Here is a 14,237-nt window from a genome sequence, read left to right as displayed (position 1 = left end):
ACTTTTCCCGATACGCAATCAGTGCGCGCAGATTGAATTTTTGAACGGCCACTGTTGGACATATCTGCCTGCTGCTCGTTACGTCCGATGACGGCCGTTTGCCCTACCCTACTCGGTTAAAACGAATCGGTTGCATCGTGGTTAAGCCCATACAAAACCGATGTGAAAATTTGGCGTGATTGGAATATTACAACTCACAGCAATCGAATGATAATCCTGCCATAATTTCGAATGGCTTAGTCCATTATAAGTCAAGGTCGTCGCGGTGCGAAGGAGACACACGAAAAATTCCAAAACAATTATTATTGCGCATTTTGCACCTAACACTGTAGCGTCATTGTTATTCATGCAAATCTTTTTTCCCTCACCCGAATTGCATTTTTCGGCAAATATTTGGACACAATTGTTTGTTGTCGTGCTTTCAGTTGAACTCACCACGGTATTCGACGACAATAATGGTCATTAGGCTAGGCGTTGTTTTTGGGCTTCTGCGGTGCAGTTGATGTTAAAAATACGAATAATTAAATTGTTTGATTCCCATCAATTTACCGATTGAACTGTCAAAGTAGGTAACCCAGGTGGTAAAAACCGTTGTCAAGAAAGGTCTAATCTCTAACGAAGTATAAAATAAAATAACATATTTATTCTTCATGAGATGGTCCTATCATTCACGAAAATATCTAATAATTGCTAGCACGAACAGTATATGCGATGGCATTCCGGTCGCGTTATAACCCTCAAACTGACAGCAGGGAACAGTGCAGAACGACAGCGAAGGTGAGCGGGTTTTAGTTCGACGCGACGTCGAAATTCCTGATGCCAACTGTTCGGTGGAGGAGGAAGAGAGTAAAGCAGACAAATTATCGTTTTTCTGTCGTTTGGGATGACCATCATCAGTATCGGTTTGCCGTGATGGTAAAGGGCACCTCGGTGCAATCATCACGTGTTCTGAGCAAAAATTCCATACACGTTTCATCACCCCGAGCCCGACAAACATGTTTACGGCCGTAGACCGTCATTTCGATGGTTATAGTGGAATGTTTCAAACGTTTCGATTTCTGTTCTATCGACTATCGGGGCGCGTGCGTTCGGCCGTCGACGGATGGATGAACTTCGTCACCAGTGCGCTAATCGGTGAAGAATGTTGAATGTGACGCAAAGCACCAATACTAATTCAACGGGAACTTGCGAGGGCACTGTTAGATTAGATACACTCAGCACTTATCCTGTTAGTGAGTACCTTGGCATGACCGAATCGACTACTAAGATGAGTATTAGCCTCGGTTGGTCATGGGGTTTTAGAGACGCTCTTAATTATGACAAATTTGCGATGCGTCTTATTGGGAATAGGGGAGTTTTTTCACGATGCACTTGCTTGCTGGATTTGCCCATAATAGGTTAAGCAGGAAGACGGTAGAGTGATTCACGATAAGGTGGAAGATTATTGGCGCCTCGTCAAACAATATAGAGGCATCGATTCAAAATTTCGGCAGCATGGTTGCGTGAGAAGTTCAACGTAATGACTGCAATTAAATTGGACGTATATAATTTCTGTACTATTTGGTGGAAAATATTGCACTACTCGTACATTAAATTTTGAAGCCAGTGACATTTAATCTATTCAGAATACGACCCATTCGTTTTAATTACTGTTGCGTCACTAGTTCCAGAAAATAATCGCAACGTTTTGATCTGGATGGATGTATTGTTAAAGGATGTCCCACATCAAATTGCAATCACGGAAAAATCGCTGTAAAAAACACCCTATTCAAAGGCCTTAGTATAAAGGTACGCAAAGAGTGTGCAAAAAGTGAAGTCGAAAAAAGTCTACCTATCGAGCAAAATTAGAACCCAGCTTTGCTGCAGAGGTATCAGAGATGGATTCCAATTGTGCTCGATAGGTAGCCTTTTTTGACTTCACTCTTTGCGCAACTGTTCTCTATAGACTGTGACCCTATTATGTATTTTCTCTTGAAAGTGGGGTAGAAGTAGCTTAGAGTGTATTGTTTACACTGCATTTTTATCGCTGTCAGTTTTTTGAAAATTGGGAAAAATGGCGTCACCCGAAAAGCAACGTTGTGAATTTATTTTGCGCAAGCACCTGGAAAAACCTGAACTCTCTCATCATGGCATCCGAAAGCAACTCGGAATCGTGCGGTCTACGATGAGTCATGTGATTAAACGTTACTACAAAACCCTGAGCATCAACGGAAGGAAAATGCGGTCAGAATGGATGTTCGATTAGTGATCAGGATCATAAGCATGTAGTGAAAGCGTTTAAGCGGGATCCCAATGTTCGATTAGGGATGTGGCGAAAAAGATGAATCTGCCCAACTCGTCCGCTTCGTTCAGGGATCTAAGGAGAGGGAGGGACTGCAATCGTACAAAGTGCAGAAGGCTCCAAATTGTGTCGAACGGCAAAATACGATGGGAAAGACACCGTACACCCAGACACTGACGAATCCTCATTGTCTCATCGTGGATGATGAGATTTACGTCGAGCGGACTTCCGGCAGTGTCCGGGGTTACTGTTCTTCACAACCCAACACAAGTTTGATGTTCCAGAGGACGAAAGGAAGTAGAAACTTTGCCATTAAATACATGATTTGGCAAGCGATCTACTCACGAGGCAAACGGAGTGCGCCGTTTGGTACTACCGGGACTCTAAACGGGAAGATCTACCTCAATAAGTTACTACCGGGACTCTAAAGGGAAGATCTACCTTAAGAAGTGTCTACAAAAGCGTCTGCTTCCTCTGTTGAAGCAGCGAGGGTGCCCTACGATCTTTTGGCCGGATCTAGCTTCGTACCACTATGCAAATGTTGTCCTGGAGTACAGAAGAAGCTGCGGCTTTTTAATGATTATGCTGAAAACCCCAAAGGATATTAAATTTCCCCAAATGATTGCATTGATTGTTTTGCCACATTTTACATGCTTGATAATTGTTAGAATGTTGCTGCTGGGTGCACTGCCTACAACCTGGGCGATCCTCGTTTGGCGTGTAGGCCGGAGGAGAAATGTCAAACGTGAGTGAGCAATATTTCGAGGAAGAACAAAATCGTGAGTAGTTAGCTGGATTAGTTATCCTAATTAAAATCGTGAGTAATCAACTGAATTTGTTATCCAAATTAAAATCAAATATTTACTAGAGTTTCGGAACTAGAAGATTCGATATATGCTGCGGTATAACCTAAAAACTGAAATTGATTAACCTAGCCTAAAATTAAACTGATCGTGTGGGGTGTTGGATTACACTAGAGGAACCATAACCGGTGAAAAGAAAGAGTAAGCTAATACATAAGAGAAATTGTATAACCTAACTAAATATAATATATTTGCAGTATAAAGCTGCACTGCTCTACACAGACGAAAAGTGCTGCTATTAACCGGTGTTTTATTTCCATTCCGCCCCAACACAAGGAGAAAATTGATTTAAAACCGTTTTTATGCATGAAGGGCACAAAGCCTAACTTTTATTAGTCCAGGTGTTTGCGTTTCGACTTCGTCTCTTCAGAACCACGGCACTTGGCTGAGTCCGAAATTGGATAACCCCAATTTCAAGGCGTGAAGCGACCCGTGCCGAGGGAAGAGTGATGGAAGGGGGTGAAAAAGATGCTCGATCGTTAACGGAGCCTGTGGGGTACCTGGGCAACCCCCACAGTAAGCGTCCCTTATCACGTTAATGCGGAGCTCTGGCGTGGCGGACATTTATTCTCGCGCTACTCGTGGGATCAAACATGGAGTCAACTAAGAACAAAAACAAACAAACGGAGGTGCCAAACCTCTTTGCTAGAGGAGGTTTGGCGAGGTCTCCCCCCCCCCGTGGGGAGAGTAGTGGAGCGACGAGTACTGCATCTGATAGCACCAGTGACCCCCCAGTAGTGGTAGGAAATAGCCCTACCAACGCACTGGACGGGCAACTATCCGCGATGCGCAAAGTGGTGGAGCAGCTCGATTCAATAATCGAGTTCACTAGCGCAATGCAAAACATAAGCAAGGAGTTAAAGCAGAGTCTCCTGGAGCTCCGGAAAACTGTTCGTGTCGCAAGACAGAAACAGCAGGCTTATGCCAAGAGGGTGGAATGTCGGGAGAAGTCCGACAGAGAAACCCAGACAGTGGCCTCCAAGAGGGAGGGAAGAGAGAAAGTCGATACAGGCACTCAGACAGTGGTCTTCACCTTCTATGGAGCAGCCACGTCGCTCGAAGCGGCGGCCGAGTTCCCCTCGAAGGGAAAAGGCAAGGGCAAGGGCAATCGTAAGACGGCGTCGAACGCGAAGCGCCCTAGGAAGTCGCCAGACGAGGAAGGCCAAACGCCGTCTGGCCGAGGTAAGTGAGGGCGAGAGTGACCTCGCTGAGCAGAGCGTTGGTACCAGCAACCCGGCGCGAGCGGGGCAGGGGGGCGTTAACCCCTGGACGCTGGTCACCAGGAAGAAGCCGGCACCGACACCGGAGGTACCGCGACCCGCGAAGAAGGCCAAGGACAGAGGCGAGGCCTTGTGGTTAAAAACCGACAAGGACAAATACGTCGACGTCCTAAAGTCAAGAGAGATGAAGGCGGCCGAAAGCCTTTCGGCCCTTGGGCAAGATGTGCGTAGCGTGAGACGCACCAACACGGGAGAAATGCTTCTGGTGCTGAAGCGAGGCGCACAATCTAGTGCCGTATACAAGGCCTTGGCCCAAGAGGTCCTTGGTGAAGGCGCCCAAGTCAGGTCGCTAGGGGCGGAAATGACTCTCCAGTGCAAGCATCTGGACGAGTTCACGACCGCAGATGTCGTCGCAGCCGTTAAGGAACAATGCGACGTTATAATCGAGCGGGCCTCTGTGCGATTTAGAGACAGACCCTCTGGCACCCAAGTAGCCTAACTCAGGCTACTGAAGGCGGATGCCAAAAAGGTAACCGAGAAAGGGAAGCTGGAGATCGGCTGGTCGGTATGCCCTATTAGCATACCCCAGCCGCCTTCAGTGGATAGGTGCTATCGGTGCCTTGAGTCCGGCCACAAAGCCTACGAGTGCAAGAACAGGAGGAAACTATGTCGTCGCTGCGGCGAGGAGGGGCATAAGGAGCGGGGCTGCACTAAGGCGTACAAGTGCCTTATCTGCACCGCTAAGAAGCAAGCCCATAAACATGCTATGGGCGGACCTTCGTGTCCCTTCGGTGAGGCACATAAGAAAAAGCCGTGAACGTCACACAGCTAAATCTTAACCATTGTGCAGCAGCCCAACAGCTGCTGTGGCAGTCGGTCTCGTAGTCGAGGACAGATGTCGCCCTCTTATCAGACCCGTACCGCATCCCTGCCGGAAATGGCAATTGGGTGTCGGACGGGCCTGGAATGGTGGCAATCTGTACAACGGGACGGTTCCCGGTTCAAGAGGTAATACACTCCTCCGCCGAGGGTGTTGCGATTGCCAAGATCAATGGTGTGTTCTATTGCAGCTGCTACGCTCCACCAAGGTGGCCAATAGAACAGTTCAACCAGATGATCGACAGGCTCTCGTCGGACCTAGTGGGCCGAAAACCGGTAGTCATAGCGGGAGACTTTAACGCTTGGGCAGTGGAGTGGGGCAGCCGCTGTACAAATAGCAGGGGTCTAGCGCTAATGGAGGCGCTTGCGAAACTCGATACTGTGCTAGCTAATAATGGCTCCGCTAGTACATTCCGTAGAAACGGAGTGGAGGCGTGGATTGACCTAATATTTGCCAGCCCGAGTCTGGCTCCAGGCATGGAATGGAGGGTAGACGAAGGCTACACCCATAGCGATCATTTAGCAATCCGTTTTAGGATCAACTATGGTGTGCAGCATCCGAGGGCGGGAGATCCCTGTCAGGTACGCGGGTGGAAGTCCAATCACTTCGACAGCGAAGCTTTCACCGCGGCCCTGGGACTGGAGGCCAACACCGACAGTCTAAGCGGGGATGCGCTGGTAGCTGTTCTATCACGCGCGTGCGACGCCACTATGCCGAGAAAAACCCTGCCAAGAAACGGCAGATGCCCGGTATACTGGTGGAGTGCCGAGATTGCAGCTCTACGATCAGCCTGCCTCAGAGCTAGACGTAGGATGCAAAGAGCTCGCACCGAGGATGCAAGAGAGAACCGCCGTGAAGTGTTTCGAGCTGCGAAATTGGCCCTTAACAAGGCCATTAAAAGCAGCAAGAGAGCGTGTTTCGACAACCTGTGTGAGAGTGCCAACGCGAATTCGTGGGGTGACGCCTACAGGATAGTGATGGCCAAGACCAAAGGGGGCTCTTCACCCCCAGAACGGTCTCCGGACCGGTTGGCAACGATTATCGAAGTACTCTTCCCGTCTCGAGCCACAAGCCCCTAGCCACCTGCACTACGAGACAGTGCGGGCACGGCCGAAATGGTGGCTCCAGTGACGAATGAAGAACTACTCGCAGTGGCTAAATCCCTAGCAATGAACAAAGCTCCAGGGCCGGATGGAGTTCCAAACAACGCTCTCAAGGCAGCGATCATAGCGAACCCGAACATATTCAGGCTAGTTATGCAGAGATGCCTTGACGAGTGCCGTTTCCCCGATAGATGAAAAAAGCCAAAAATTGGTGCTGTTGCCGAAGCCCGGGAAGCCGCCAGGCGACCCATGGGCGTACAGACCAATCTGTCTGATCGACACGACTGGCAAACTGCTTGAGAGGATCATCCTCAACAGGCTAACCCCGTACGCGGAAGGTACGGACGGCCTGTCAAGCAACCAATTTGGCTTTCGGAAGGGTAAGTCCACAGTGGACGCTCTCAACTCAGTGATAAATACTGCCGAGATAGCGATCAAACGGAAAAGGCGAGGCATTCGATACTGTGCGTTAGTGAAACTTGACGTGAAAAACGCATTCAACAGTGCAAGCTGGGATGCCATCGCGCTCTCGTTACACCGGCTTAGCCTACCGGTGGGTCTGTACCGGATCTTGGAAAGTTACTTCCAGAACCGCGTACTGCTATACGAGACCGATGCCGGTCAGAAAAGGGTTCCGATTACCGCCGGAGTCCCGCAGGGCTCGATCCTAGGCCCGGTGCTATGGAACCTCGCGTATGACGGGGTTCTGAGACTGAAGTTTCCTCCGGGGGTCAAGATCGTCGGCTTTGGCGACGACGTAACCTTGGAAGTCTACGAGGAGTCAATCCCTGAGGTAGAACTAACCGCAGAACACGCGATCAACACGGTGGAGGAATGGATGAGCGCGAGAGGCCTGGAGCTCGCTCATCATAAAAAGGAGGTAGTTATCGTCAACAACCGCAATTCGGCACAAAATGCAGTTATCTATGTGGGAGAAGTCGTGATCACCTCACAGCGGAGTCTGAAGTCTCTCGGAGTCATTATAGACGACAAGCTGACCTTCGGCAGCCACGTCGACTATACATGCAAGAGAGCGTCGACTGCTGTTACGGCTCTATCGAGGACGATGTCAAACCGCTCAAAGGTGTGCGCCAGTAGACGTAGGTTACTGGCAGGCGTTGCCGTATCTATTCTCAGGTACGGCGGCCCGTCATGGTCAAGAGCACTGAGGGTAACCAGTTACCTACAGAAACTGTAGAGCACCTACCGCGTGATGTGCCTCAGAGTGATATCTGCCTACCGCACGGTATCACACGATGCATCCTGCGTGATAGCGAGCATGATGCCAGTCGGGCCGGTCATTCGGGAAGATGAGGAGTGCTTCGAGCTACGTGGAAATAGAGGAGCCCGCGAGCGCACCAGGGTGACCTCGGTCGCCAGATGGCAGCGTGAGTGGGATAACTCCTCGAAAGGTAGGTGGACCCACCGGCTGATACCTAACTTATCGAGCAGGGTGGGTAGACCCCATGGGGAAGTTCACTTCCATCTGACACAATTCCTGTCAGGCCATGGCTGTTTCCGACAGTACCTCCACAGGTTCGGGCACGCGGAGGTCCCAGTCTGCCCGGACTGCCCAGGTGTAGACGAAACTGCCGAACACATACTGTTCGTATGTCCTCGGTTCGACGTCGAAAGAAGAGCAATGCCTGACGTCTGTGGCTGGGACACAACCCCTAATACCCTTCTTCAGCGGATGTGTCAATCGATGGAGAAGTGGAACGCAGTCTCGGCTGCTACCACCCAGATTGCCTGTAGGCTACAGGTAATTTGGCGAACCGAGCAACAGACGACGGGCACGACTAACTACGACTTGGTTAGTTGGAGCGGAAAAGGCCGAGCGCAAAAAAGTGAGTGAATGGTCTGTCCATGCTGAGGCAGGTTTGGCGCAGCAACTGGCAACCACGTAAGGGGTAAACCCAGCCACCCCGAAGCAAGACAGAAGAGTGAGTGTATAGGCGTATATGTGGACTGCCTCATGCCAAGATGGGAGGGTCGTAGCGTAGTATGTTGGGACTTAGCTATCGATGCCTCGTGGCGTGGCAGAGGAGTGAAAGGGTGAGCATCCAAGTCAGTCTCACACGGTATGTTAAGGGTGAGCACAAAAGTCAGCCTCACATGGTATGGTAAAGGCTAGCACAAAATTAAGCCTAGCAAGGAATGAGAAAGGTGAGCACACAAGTCAGCCTCGCATGGTATGTCAGAAGTGGGGCGTAAGAAAAATGTCCCACATGGGATGCCAGGGGGAGTTACAGGGGTATAATAGAGTGGCACGATCGAGAGTGAACCAGGTGTTAGGGTGAGCAGCAAGTCAGCCTCACATGGTATGGTAGAGGCGAGCACAAAAGTAAGCCTAGCAAGGAATGAAAAAGGTGAGCACAAAAGTCAGCCTCATGTGGAGTGTTAGAGAGTGAATCAAGGTGCGATAGAGAGAGCACCCAAGTAAGCATCATACAGGACGTATGAATGCGTGAGCGAGAGTGAATGAGTACATCAAGTACAGCCATCCCCCCAGAAGCAATACCGAGAGGTAGTCCCTGGGGGGAACAATGGCGGAGCCCAATGGAGTTTAGTCGGTATTAATGGCAGCGTCACCATTCGAGCCCGACTCGCCCCCAGTACACCCTGTGTGGTAGCTTGGACACCTACTAATAGCACGTGTACTGGGATAGTACGTAAACGTCTTCTCCATTGTAAAAATAAAAAAAACACCACAATCCGTAGGTCGAAAGTACACACGATAGCAGAAAATGCCATCGCTCGGTCGAGGGACGCACGCCACACACAGCTTTGAGAATCCCCCAGCACGCTCCGATCGCTAACCGTTAGACTAAAGTCCCAGCCATAACTGCCGTCCTACACAGCCATTGTCACCGCAAACTGCCAACATGCCTTCATCATAGTCGACGATCTGGTCATCTTCTGTCTACAGTCGTGATTCGCTGGTTGGGCACTTTTTAACTGGACCGCTTTTTAGTTGGACCTCCGCTAGATGGACTCTGGTATGGAAAAGATCAAAAAACATGATAGAGTAAGCTTACCCTATTCATAGGATTCTAGATTGCCATGAACCAAACCTTCTTACCTTTATTGTGCATAGTTTAGACAGTGAAAAGTGACAATGAAAAAAGTTATATTAAAAAAAACTAGATTTAAGGGGAGTGCCATAGAAAACGCCTTACAAATCGATAACCTTTAGCCCTATAAGCTCAAGTTCTTCAAGGAACTTCTTCACTATGACCATTTCTAAAACTTTGTCGAAGACACCAACTTTCTATCTCGTCAGTATAAAAAGTTATTTTTTTAGTTCGATCATAGTAAGCCATGCCTAATTTCAATTACTATCAGATTGTGGGGAATATTCATACGAACAATTCCTCCATAGACACCTTGTGAATATTTTCGATGGGGTGGCCTCTAGTGAATTAAGTTCACGTTTTTGGCGTTTCCGACCACTGCGCTATCCTGTCAGCTGCAACAGCAGCGATAATCCGACTCGTTCTGCCAAAAGAGCAGCATTGCAACAAAGGATTTCGGTCAGAAATATTCCTTTTATATCAAGTTATGCAATGTGTAGGACGCTTGTGAGTGTGGAGATGAAGTCTGCTTTAGGGAAAGTCTTGCGGAAGTTTGTGAAAATTGAGATTTGCGGATTTTTCAATAGTGTACTATTAAAGCACACAAACAAAGTTGATAACCATTTTGTACTGGAAATTGACTGAATTGATTAGTGGTTGCATTAATAATTAACAAAACGTAAGCCAAAAGTTTGTGTGTTTTCTAACATTTTCACAATAATTTTACAATATTACGGATTTTTCAATGGTGTCCATTTGAAATACCAAAATAAAGTTGCGATCAATTTGGAAGTTGAACTTTTCAAAATCGATTGATCGATTAATTAAAAGACTCAATTCCATCAACAATTAGTATCGCTACAGTCGTTTAAAGTTAAGCCAGATTTTCATGGCGCTAGTTGAATTTCAAATTTTAGTTTCACATCTGGCCCCAGCCTAAATCTAAAACAAATAGTAATTTTTCGTTACAGTGTTGCCAAATATGCAATATTTGAATTTAAAACTAAATCTTATTTTTCTAAAAATACACTATTTTAAGCTTAAAATTGTTTATGGCATTGTCTTCCTCAGACATTTGTACACATAAGAACATAAATCTTCAATTTAAATTGAGCCGATCTAAAGATACAGTAATTTGAACTCACAATTTCCAATTATTAAAATGACACTTTGTAGAGATTTTTCATACAAGTAACAAAGCATAATTACTCAGTTTACCCCAACAAGGTATTTGTTATGAGCACGACATAGACGATTTCTGTTCAAAAATGATTCTAAACTCGAAAACAAACATTATTGAATAAATGTGAGCTGAACAGCGACATAGGTAACCCTCGGTTGTAAATCTGGATCATCTGGAATTTTGCCGCTTCCTTTAAAATGTTGCAGCGCATATAGCAAAAATGGTAGTATTTCTTTACGAAAAGATGGTTTATTCAGTGGTAAAATGTTCATTAGCCAGATACTGATGTAATGAGGTCGAAACACAAACCCAAGACTGACTAAAGTTATGGGTATTGTCATGCACAAAATGGTTTTAATTCTATTGTGTTTTTGCTTAGTAAAGTGCAATACATTGACTTGCTAGCCAGATCGTGTTTCGCTGTCATTTCATCAGTAATCAGAATATTTGTGCATGCGGAACATCATCCGGGACTAATTATAGTTTTGTACACAAGTAGTGCCCCGTTTTTGATTTAGCGACTATCTGTGTGGCCAAGTTGGTCTACCAAATACTGATGAGATGGAGTCGAAACGTAAACCCAACAATTACAAACAGTATTTATATATGAAATGAAATACAAAATTTTTTTGTTCAATTTGCTCCTCAAGAACAAATATTTAAAGGATAGTGTAATATATTTGGTTTTGAGTCTTAAACGTTCAAGAGTGTTTTTTTCTTTAATGTTTAGTTTAGATTTTTTTATTTGGCCTGCAATATATCCCAAAGGACCAAGTGGCCTTACCCTCCTCTATAAACCAAACCATTTTTTTTTCAATCCGATAAAATTTTGTTATTTTTTATATTAAAAAATAACCAGATGCAAACTTCGACAGACTTGCGGTGTACAAAAAATTTGCTATAACTTCCAATACATCATCATCGTCACGCTTTTTATATACCTGATACATGTTGCTTAAATCTTCTTGGTCGATTAGGCAACGAAATGACGTAGTCAAAATATTTCAGATCAACCAGTTACCTGTTTCCGCGGAATTTTTGTTTGTTTCGACACTCAAAAAAAAAAACTTGAGAGCGCCAACCTTCCCCCTCTGGTTTTGTGAAGCGACTAATTCTTCACGAAGCAGTCCTCCTACATTAACTTTACCCAAATTTAGCTGCTGAGTTGCTAAGGTCTCTTAGGGGTCGAGTGCATTGTTGTATTCATCTTTGGAATCTGCTTGTAATTCCCTCGTAGCAAATCGTAATTTTTATTTAATTTATAATAAGATGCCGGAAACGGAACTATTTTCTAGGAAAATAGTGGTTTTTATCGACACTGACACGGCAATAATTTTATTTCAAAACTATTATAATTGACGCAAAAACCACGCTTTCATGGGATTATGTTCCCATTCACGACCAAACATAAACTCCTGAAAACAATACATTGTTTGTGATGGGTACTGTAGATTTTGTTTTTTTTCCACTTTCCGAATGATATAACTTTTAAATTTAAGGTTCCACACATACGCTGCGTAATCAAACAAGACGCGTATTTCAACTTCCCCGCCTACTGCGTTCGACCCGACCGCTATCCTCTGCACTGCAACATGTATGTACACTTGAGCTTCAAAACATGTGAATCGAGCAGCCTGAGGAAACCATCAGGTACAGTCCGTCTGTTGTCGGTCGGCGGTAAAGTGATCATTGCAAAACACCTAAAAATGCTATTATTTTCAACGGCGATTCACCAACGATAAGATACCACCAAATTCCGCATCCATATGCTATCATTACAAGCGAACGAAGGCACAATTATCGACCCACCCACCGCCGCCACTGATAACACAATTGACAAATCAGATTGTATCAATCAAGTCGTAAAATGCATCATTTCAATCAACTACAAAGCTTATCACAAGCGACTAGGAACATCATCAGAACTAAGCATGTTTGGGTTATTTCCATTCGGCTGGTTTGAAAATTATAGGGGTACATATCCGGTTCTATTAACTCACCTTGACGTCGGTAAACAAACTCCAATCAACCTTGAGAGGTCCTAGATCTACCAACTTATTTGGTAATAATATTGACACACACTTTTCTCTCCGATCAAACAAATCAAATCAAAGCCAAGGGCAGTCACAATTTTATTACCTATACACAAACAGGGGTCCGAAGATCACTTTTCTTCAACGACGTGATCACTAACACAGGGACACTAATGCACAGGTTCAAAGCACCACAGCAAGAACGCACTTTGGAGAACTTTAGAGGTCTCACTAGATTTCTCTGCTTTCTCGTTTGTCGTTATTTTTCTTCTTCTGAAATCCCAATGATTCACACGGATCGACGGACACGATCGAGACTAATCCAATATTGCGAGTTCACCGGTTACCTGTCCATTCAATACTAGCGCCGCTGCTTGGCCAGAGACCTGTGCTGAGGTCTCCAGGCCAAAACATTCTCTTTCTCTCTCGTGTGCTCTGGGATTGTTTTTTCTCTCTACCTTTCTGCGTCGATCTTATTCATACAGAGAAATAGAGAAACATTGGTCGGTATCTCCCACGATCGTTCGCGATCGAATTAAAATACCTGTTCGAGATGGGCTCTCTTTCTTGCCGTGCCATCATCATTATATCGTCAGGTAACATGCATACTGCGGAGACAATCTCACGTAAACAGTCGTCTCTTTAATTTACTGCCATTACTGCAGACGGTTATGGGGCCGACGGACGGTGATTGAGCGGTTTCCCAGTAATGGACCTTTGCACATCGTTTGGTGCACGCGGCACGCCGTAAGGCCGGCAGTCCTTAGGAAGGGCCGCCACCGGCACATTGTACTGTCAATAATATACTCATTTGACGTAGAATTTAGCCCAGCTATCATTACGCTTTATTTGCATGAACTGCCTGATTTTGGATCTCATGAAATTGAGTGGTATGTTTAAATAAACAATTACTTAAAATACTTGAGTCTATTGGTACATGTACAAAAATAGATAGAATCTACCTTACAATTCGATTGAAACTTCCGTGCACAATGAACTGTTTATTCCCAAAAGGGAAAATTGGAGTAGACCATTTTGTGTGTTAAGGGCACAAGACCTAACGTAAAATTAAGTTGGATTTTTGTGTTTGGAATTCATCGCGTCATTAACTAGCACCAACTTGAGGCCAAGCTTGACGATGTTTCTAGACTAGTACCTAAATTAGCACCACTTGGACACTATATTCAAACAGTCCCACGATATACACGACGCCTAAAGCAACTGGTAAGTCCCGAGTGATATCCCGGGAAGCAAAAGCTCTGGTTTGCTGACGAGAAAACGAAAACGAACGCTTTTCTTTTGGCTATGAAGCCAAACGCCTGGTGTTATGTACGTCGTGTGACTGTTTTGATATAGTGTCTAACTAACACACTATGCGCTTCGCCTCGGTCCAGTCGGTCACCGACGGACAACTTTCCGACTCAAGATTCCGACCGCCGCTACGACATCTGGCCGGCTGTTGACGGACAAGTACAGCAGGCAACTGATCAACTTGTGGTATTCCTCGCCACTCTCTATCTTCGGGCTATGCTCGGTCACCTTGTAGTATCCATTGGGTACTTCGATTCTTTAGCGTTGCCCAATCCAAATCATGCCACCA

The 14,237-nt window shown here is 45.9% G+C and overlaps 1 protein-coding gene across 1 annotated transcript in view; it reads right to left on the bottom strand.

The window, feature by feature from the left end:
• Positions 1-13,007, bottom strand: part of LOC131688671 (Na(+)/H(+) exchange regulatory cofactor NHE-RF1) — a 55,528-nt gene extending 42,521 nt beyond the window's left edge. The window contains exon 1 of the mRNA XM_058973103.1: positions 12,605-13,007. The gene's annotated coding sequence lies outside the window, so the exon portion shown is untranslated. The remainder of the gene's footprint in view (positions 1-12,604) is intronic.
• Between the last annotated feature and the right edge of the window lie 1,230 nt (positions 13,008-14,237).

Source organism: Topomyia yanbarensis, chromosome 3 (assembly GCF_030247195.1).
Source record: "Topomyia yanbarensis strain Yona2022 chromosome 3, ASM3024719v1, whole genome shotgun sequence".
In the NCBI taxonomy this organism is placed as follows: domain Eukaryota; kingdom Metazoa; phylum Arthropoda; class Insecta; order Diptera; family Culicidae; genus Topomyia; species Topomyia yanbarensis.
Note: the sequence above shows the minus strand (reverse complement) of the source record. Positions and strands in the feature narration are given on the sequence as shown.